The sequence below is a fragment of the Nannospalax galili genome, unplaced genomic scaffold, assembly GCF_000622305.1.
Source record: "Nannospalax galili isolate Female #2095 unplaced genomic scaffold, S.galili_v1.0 scaffold189, whole genome shotgun sequence".
NCBI lineage: Eukaryota > Metazoa > Chordata > Mammalia > Rodentia > Spalacidae > Nannospalax > Nannospalax galili.
In genome coordinates this window covers 4,385,789-4,394,073 of record NW_008360331.1, presented here as the reverse complement: position 1 = coordinate 4,394,073, position 8,285 = coordinate 4,385,789, and the positions used below count along the sequence as shown (strand labels likewise).

At 39.4% G+C, this 8,285-nt stretch overlaps 1 protein-coding gene across 3 annotated transcripts in view; it reads left to right on the top strand.

The window, feature by feature from the left end:
* Nucleotides 1-8,285, top strand: part of Dapp1 (dual adaptor of phosphotyrosine and 3-phosphoinositides 1) — a 54,772-nt gene that overhangs the window by 24,613 nt on the left and 21,874 nt on the right. The gene's annotated exons all lie outside the window — the stretch shown is intronic.

Below are 8,285 nucleotides of genomic sequence, written 5' to 3'. Positions count from 1 at the left end.
CAGTAGCAGGGATATCAGAGTATAAGGGCTCTAGTGGAGGGACAGAGGCTATGGGAGGGTGCCACCTGGTAAGTGGGTGTATAGTCAAATAAGATGGTTTGGGATGTTCTGTGTGATACACACACACATACACACAAAAAGAAATCAACAAATTTTTTAAAAATGTATTATATTTGAGCAGGAAGCATGGAAATTTACATCATGCTAATTAGTAAAGGTGATAAACATTACCACTGAAATCCACCCGATGACTTCACAGACATACACAGGCGCCAAGGGTCCAAGTGCAACCGATCATGACTAGTAATAATCAGATACATACAGATGAGAAATGCATCCACCAACATCTCAGTGTTATTAGCAAAAACAAGGAGTTTTTCTGTAAGAAACAGCGTATTTTAAAATGAAATGGAGATCATTTTTAAAGGTTAAAAACTCATTCAATTTTATGTCTTACAAGGCTTATACTGATCAATATTGTTTAACTGTATTAATTCAACTGAGAACCTAGAAACTTACAGCCATTTGTGAAAGAGATGTACTCTTGCCCTGGAGTGTGTTACTGAATATGTTAAAGCTGTAATGAAATGCTTCTTCTAATCATGTAGTTATTAAAAAAAATTTTTAAAGCGTGCACTACCACGCCCTGCTGATGTTTTCTTGAAATGTATTACTTAATTGATTATGGGATGACAGAATACAATTTCTTTAAAATGTCCTATTTTATAATACATACCGTAAACAAAAAGAAGGACTAAAGCAAGAAAGACCTTTTGTTCCTTATAAATGCAGGCGTGGCAGTTTGCACACAGGTGAACACCCATAGAACTTAATTTGGAGCATTTTCAAAACTACAGTTCTCAGGAATTTCCCACAGAGATTGCTCAATATTGAAAATGTAGATTAAAAAGCATTCTTCTGAGTAATAAAATTCTGCTTCTCTTGTCTTTGCTTCTTATAAGTTTTTGTAACTGGAGTTTAGCATGGCTTAGAAGAGTTTGCAATTTCCCACTTCACTAGTTAGAAAGTCAAACAGGAAAATTAATGTTTGTTAGATTTTGGGAAAATAAAAGGAAAGATAGAAAAACAGGAGACAGGAAAACAGAGCCAGGCCTGCAACAGGCAAGGAATATATCTTCCTTTATACAAAGACTAGGTACAGTGAGAGGTAGAGGCTGTCCGTGGGAATCAAGCCTCTACAGCTAGACAAAGAAAACTGGGGGTTTTTATACCAGGGTTGTGGGACACAGCTGCCCTTAGTGGGGAGTTGAGTTAGTGCCCAGGCTTGGTGTCCTTGGAGTGATTGAGGGTCTCCTTCTCAAGATTATTTCCCCAGAAACTTGGAGGAGTGTTATCTATGGCCTTAGAGGAGAGAGGTGGGCTCCACAAACACTTTCAGGCTTGGGAGTGACCAACTGATAAGGGGTGAGCAGAGCCAGGCTTGAGCAAGGCCAGTCTGCCAATTTAGGGCCAGCCGTTTAGAAACTTTAAGGGATTTATGGCTTTCCCTAATGAGGCTTCTGGCTCTTCTGCAATTCACACATTCTATCAATGTTAACATAAAAAAGTAAACACAATTTGTCAGTCGACATTCCATTACTGTAACAAATATTAATACTTGAGATAAATGGATACAGAAGGAGGAGAGGTTCTTGTCTGATGGTTTCTGAGGTTTCATGACTACTTCCTCTAGCAATACTGGTGTGAACACACACAGGAGGAGCCACTCAGCTCATGGGCACCAAGAAACAAAGAAAGAGGTGGGACATCTGCTTCCAATACCCCTTCCAGGGCACACCACCAATGACCCAACTTCTTTGCATTCAGCTACTTTCTCAGAGGATGAAGCTGGGGTCCAAGCCTTTAGCACATGTGCCTTTGAAGACAGTCTGTACCCAAACTAAAACACATGATGCTAGTCTTGGAGTTATCTGACTTGTTTGTCTATACATACCTAGAAAGTAAGAAAAGGCCTCCTCTGAATTTGTAATTTAGAATCCTACTTTTATTTGCTCTACGTGGTGATAAATCTCAGTTTATCAAAAGTAGAAAAATTCTAAGAACCTGTAACACAAGAGAAACTTATCAACAAACACAGCCTGTTGCCATGAACTTGTACATAACAACTTTCTCAGTAAATTTCCAAGTGGCCTTCCTGCTAATCAGTGTGGGGGAGAGATGCCGTCATTGGCTTCTGCTCTTGTCACTTACGCAGCCTGGAGAGACTCCAGCATGAATCATGCAGCATCTACTAGAGATGAAAAACACTCAGAAACCACAAAAGTTGCTTCTCTTTATGCTGAAAATACCAGGTTTGTACTAGACTATTCAGAGCTTGAAATTAAAGATAGAATTTTTTTGATGGAAATTCTCCTAATCAGCCCTGAAGATTACTCCAATCTTTAGCTTGATCTCATACAAAAAAAAAAAAAAAAAAAAAAGGCACGTGGTGATGCATCAAATTCTAAGGCTACCTTGACCTCAGCAAACATTTTGGTTTCTCAAATCACTGCACAGTGACTTCATTTCCTCCTGGTATCCAACCCTAACCTTGATTTTGTTCAATTCTTGGTCTCTGGAAATGGAGACGAAGGGCTTCAAGCCAAAGCTTTGGTTTGACTAGTACTTTTGTCCTCCAATATCTATCAGGTCCAGTGCAGACACTTTGGGTAAATGATTAAGTGAGTGAATGGATATTTGTGAAGAAGTCTGCAGTCATCAAACGGAGTTATCTGCCTGCTCTTTTCTCCAAGCAAGGGTCATCCCTCTTCATCTAACTCCTTTCTTAGATGCTATTTTAATCCCTTTTATCATTCTCTGTGTTCATTACTGGACCTTCTCCAAACTAGGAGAAAGGCACATGTTCTGCCTGCAAGCAGATTTCAAAGCAATCTAAGACTGAACTTAATGTAGTGTGTTCTGATTGGCTATTTCCCACACTGACCCAGTCGCCAGATCAGGAGCTCTTCTGTGACTGCTCCACAGGAAAGGCATCTTCACATTGCATTCTGGAACAATCTTCAGCCCCCTATAAATGGATTATCCTGACTGAATAAAGCTTATAGCCAAATGTGGTGGCTGTAATTCCAGCACTTGAAAGACAAAAGCAAGAGGAGCACAAGTTCAAAGTCAGCCTGTGCTACCCAGTAAGACGAAGGGTAGCCTGGGCTGCATAGCAAAATTCTGTCTCTAAAATAAAAGGTTGGGGGAGGGGGGAGACAGGACTTGTGATCTCTGCTTTAGGAATTATAAAGATGTTTATTAAAGTAGTTTCTTCAGAGTTAAAACTTGATGTTTAATCCTCTAAGAGGTTAGCCCTGGTCCTCCTTTTTATACTTCATAATGAGAATTAAATCTGAGCATTAGTTTTGAAGGAGACAAATTATGTTTAAACCATAGTATAAACTATGAACTTGACCTCTGAGATATTGTTTCAAGATAAAGGAGAACCACAGCAGGTTTCAATACATTTTATTGTTATCATTATTGAATTGTGTGCCTATGATAGGACATTGATATTTAGAAATAATTTTTATATTGTACCAGATGCTACATTTAAAAATCTTTTTAGGATTTCAAAATTATCTTAGGTGTAAGCAATGTACAAATTAGATATTTTCTCCAAATGTATTATTTAATTGGTTATGGGATGACTAAAAGAATACAATTTCCTTAAAATGTTCTGTTTTATAATACATACTGTAAACAACAGCAGAACAAAAGCAAGGCCTTTCTGTTCCTTATAAATGCAGGCGTGGCAGTTTGCACACAGGTGAAAACCATAGAACTGAATTTGGAGCATTTTCCAAACTACGGTGTTCTCATGTACCCAGACTCAGGTCTCACTAATTCTACTCCGTCTATATGTCCCCACTAGATGAAGGCAAAACCACTGAGGTTGAGAACAAGGGACAAAACTAGAGCGTTCCAATCTGCCCCCGTGGGACTATCAGGCTTCAGGAAACAAGACAGTGTTCTGAAGTCACCATGACTCTTAAGCCCAGAAGGGTTGCAAAAGTCACAGAGTCACCACTGTGGCCCAGGAAGAAGGGTGAATGGGAAGCAGTTTGCCACCTCCTAAAATTAAGTTTTCTCTTCTTGTACACTTAGGAATTGGCTCTTGGTGAACAGGTACATGCCTGTTATCACAAGTTCAAAGTCTGCCTGGGCTATGTAGTAAGGCTCTCTCTCAAAAAATAGAGTCTCTCACGTTGACTAAGTGGTCAGGAGAACTCCAGGCTGAGAATTTCTTGTGCTTTGAAGACAATTGCAGTGAAACAAGGCCCGGTCACAACTCCTCAAGATGCCAGATGAGACTAAATTTGAAATTTGCCTCAGTCCTGTCATCTAGTCCCAGGCCCAGCCTTGCCCTGCAGTGCCTAGAACACACATTTCTTAAGGATGGACTTTTTGCTGAGCTTGGTGGCATGGGCTACTCAAGAGACTGAGGCAGGAGGATCACAAGTTCAAGGCCAGTATGAGAAACTTAGTAAGATACTGTCTCAAGTTTTTTAAAGTAAAAAAATGGGCTGAGAATGTAGTTCAGCAGTAGAGTACATGCCTGGCATGCAAAATGCCTTAGGTTTAATCCTTAGAAGGGAGGGAGGGAGGGATAGGGGGAGGGAGAGACAGAGAGAGGGAGAGGGAGAAAGAAGGAAGGACGATATTCTGTGTAGGAATGGCACTGTCTCTATGGGCAAGAGATGATACAGATAAAATAACAAGCCTTAGCCTTTTTGCTTTACAATTAGGTATAGTAACTTCAGCAGTATAAAGCCCAGAATACTTAGTTGTGGATCCCAAGAAACTCTTTGCCTTAATGAGAGGTGGAAGTACTGATTTAAAGCATACTTTTTAAGCGTCTTTCTTTCTCTTCTACCTGTTCTCCATTCTTTAAACTCTCAAAACTTTGTGCTTTCTAATTTGAAGAACAAACGTCTCCTAAATCATACCTAACCCTCTCTCCAGGAGAAACATTATTAGGTAAAATTTAAAAAACAAGAATCAAAGGCAAGTCCAAAGGGAACTGAAATTGGACATGTGCAGACTACTGCTTCTTGCACGTGGGGTCTGGCTCCCTTCTTTTTTAAAAAATTTGTTTATATTTTTATTTTTATTTTATGTGTATGAGTGTTTTGCTTGCATGCATGTAAATGTACCTATGGAGTGCCTATGGAGGCCAGAAGAGGGCATTGTGTGCCCTGGAGCTGCAGTTATAAGCAACTGTGAGCCAGTTGATGTGGGGGCTGGGAATGGTACAGATTCCTCTATTTTTTTCCCCCCCTTTTTTTTTTTTTTTTTTGGTCTTTTTGAGACAGGGCCTCCCTGCGGCTCCAGCTGGCCTGGAACTCTGGAACTCGCTGTGTAGATCAGGCTGGCCTAAAACTCACAGAGATCCACCTGCCTCTGCCTCCCGAGTACTGGGATTAAAGAAATGTGCCACGACACCTGGCTAATAGCCACACTTTTAAAATGTTTTATATTCTCAAAACCTTATAATTTCCCAAGTCTATAGTAGAGATAATCATTTGCTTTTCCCTCAACATATTTTATAATTGTATAATTTCTATAATTCACTTATTTTTTAATATCTTAATTCTGCATGTTAGTATGTAGACTCTATGTAGAGAGAATTGCTGTGAGTTTTGTTTCCTGATATCTCCCAGAACTTGCAAGAATAAATGCTAATCATTTCCGTAGCACAGCATAGTGGGCATTCTGCAGTCTACCCAGCACTTGCACACTCCTGACAGTTCTAGCCAACAAAATGGATACAAATCATAATGTGAAATTATGCTTTTGTGTTGCATATAGTTCAGTACTGATTAAATCCAGGATTTGCCTTTCATTTTTTACAATTCGATGTTACTTGAAACTTAGTTTCCTATTTGTACATAGCTTTTCAACTACACCCAACAGACTTGGATATTCAAGAATCATTTTTAGTATGGATACGTTTGGTATACTGTTAGTTTTTACTGAATCTTCTAATCAGCTAAGACATACAGTCTTGAAAATGTAGACAGCATTTATCTTTATGCTTAAGTGTTTGAGAATTGTTTAAAAAATTACCTTTTGCTCATATTTAAATACTTTTCAGTGAAAATTTGTAATGTACAATTTTTTATAATGTGAGGTAACTTTAACAGCCTAAGCCACACAAGGAAATAGGCTATAAGTCAACTATTGTGTTTGTAACTATGCTTTGGAACAATTGGTTTGGTTTTGGAGATCCTATCAGTTCTTTCCTAAATGTCACATTTCCACTTCTCTTTTTTCATTAATCTGGGGATTCCCATCCTTTTGCTAAAAGTCACCTTTATTACTTATTATCTTATTTTCAGACACCAACCATTTTGCCCAAGTGGTATTTTAAACTAATGAAGTCAAGAATTTAACAATTGTGTGTGTGATATTTCTGAAAGTACCTAACAAGACAACTTGGAATTTGCTAAATTAAAACAAGAAATCACTTCTTTCTTGTATGTTCGCCAAACAGTAATGTTTTTTTAGTTGGTAGGTGAAGTGCATTTGGAAAGGAGGAGAGCAGGCAAGGTGTGATGAGACCCACACTCTAGAGTATTTACTGGGTTCTAGGCATCTCAAGTGTTTTCACACCTGGGAAAGTATTTAATCTTCTCAACTATCCACAAGAATGCATAAAGTGATCTCATTTTCAGGTGAGAAAATTTTAAAAATCAGAGGTTTAAACCTCTAAGCTTCTTACCAAAGTTTTGAACCTAGTGAACATGAGCGTTGACACTGGGATCCAGGCTGAGTCTGAGATGCAAGTGTTTTCTACCTGCTGTTCCACTGCTGTGGCCCTGCACTACAGACTGTTCTATCTTCTTTTTAATTTTGGGGGTATGCATGTTTTGCCTTCACATATGTAAGTGCACCAGTGCATGCAATGCACATAAAGGCCAGAAGATGGCATCAGATCCCCTGGAACTGAAGTTACGATGATTGTTAGCTGCCATGTGGGTGTTGGGAACCAAGCCAAGTCCTCTGCAAAAGCAGCCAGTGCTTTTAACCTCTGAGCCCTCTCTCCAGCCCCAGCTCTGTTCCTCATCTACCTCATGTATGCTGTGTGATATAGAGCATTGCTCTGCAGAAAGTGAATCCGTTTCAACTTCTGTCTTCGTATGGTTGCTAGTCTCATTATATTTACATGAAATCCCACTTGAGAAATTTAAAAATATCTTATTACATTTACTTATTTGTAAATAACAGAGTGCCTGAGGGGGCTGTCAGAAGTCTTCGGAAGCAGGACATGTGCTGGTCACAAAGCTTCCATGTGTTCTTCCTCCTGCTTTGGGCCTGTGTGTTTAACTAGACTCACAGCCTGTTAGAAATGGAGGGGATCTGGGGACCCCTCCATTTAATTCCTTCCTTGCAAATGAAGAGACAGGCCTGGAGAGAAAAGAGCGAGTGCTGACACCCCCCTTTCCTCAAGCCACTTCCTGGCCAATCCATTTCTTCAAACTTTGTTTTATAGGTGTGAGCTCTTGCCCATAATAGAGAAAACAGTCCACATCTGTTGAGATTTCCATGGAGCTGACCCCTGAGGCTGAGAATAACTTTGATATAAGTGAGTAAGCACATGGATTCTCCATTCCACTCCAGCCTCTGCCATTTGCCAACTCTGTGTCCTCAGACATGTGACATTGTAACCTCTTTGAGCTTGAGTTTTATCTTCCAAAATTGAGCTCATGATAGTATTTCATACTTTACTGACTTCTTGTGAAAACTGAATGGTATTAGGCATGAAAGGCACTTAAGAGTGATTCTTGGCATAAGTGTTCATCACTATGACTTGTTTTATAAAGCCCTTTGGTGGTAATTAATTCCATCAGATTCAAGGCAAAGACTGCAAGTTAAGTTTGGTATATCATGAAGTGTTAGTTTAAGGACAAATGTGCCCGTCAAGTGTTTGCAATGTCCCTCTCAGATCTTCAGCAGGTTTGGTAGGTGGTTTCCTGTGAATGGTAGAACCAAGGGACCATTCCAAAAAGAATGACCTAACATGACTTTGAACGTTTGAACAGAACCCTTTGTCCTGGCTAACTGGTCTACTTCTCTTTCTTTAGTGTATTTCTCTCTATGAGGCTAGAACTGTAATATGAAAGACCCTATAAATGCAAATAAACATGGGTTAAAGTCTATTAAGCAGGTACCAAACCAGATAGAAAAGAGATTACACTTCCCTATGGCAGGGAAGAACACATCAAGCCAGTTGTAAAGTTGTTTTCTGAACCCGAGCACAGCAATAAAACATGGATGAA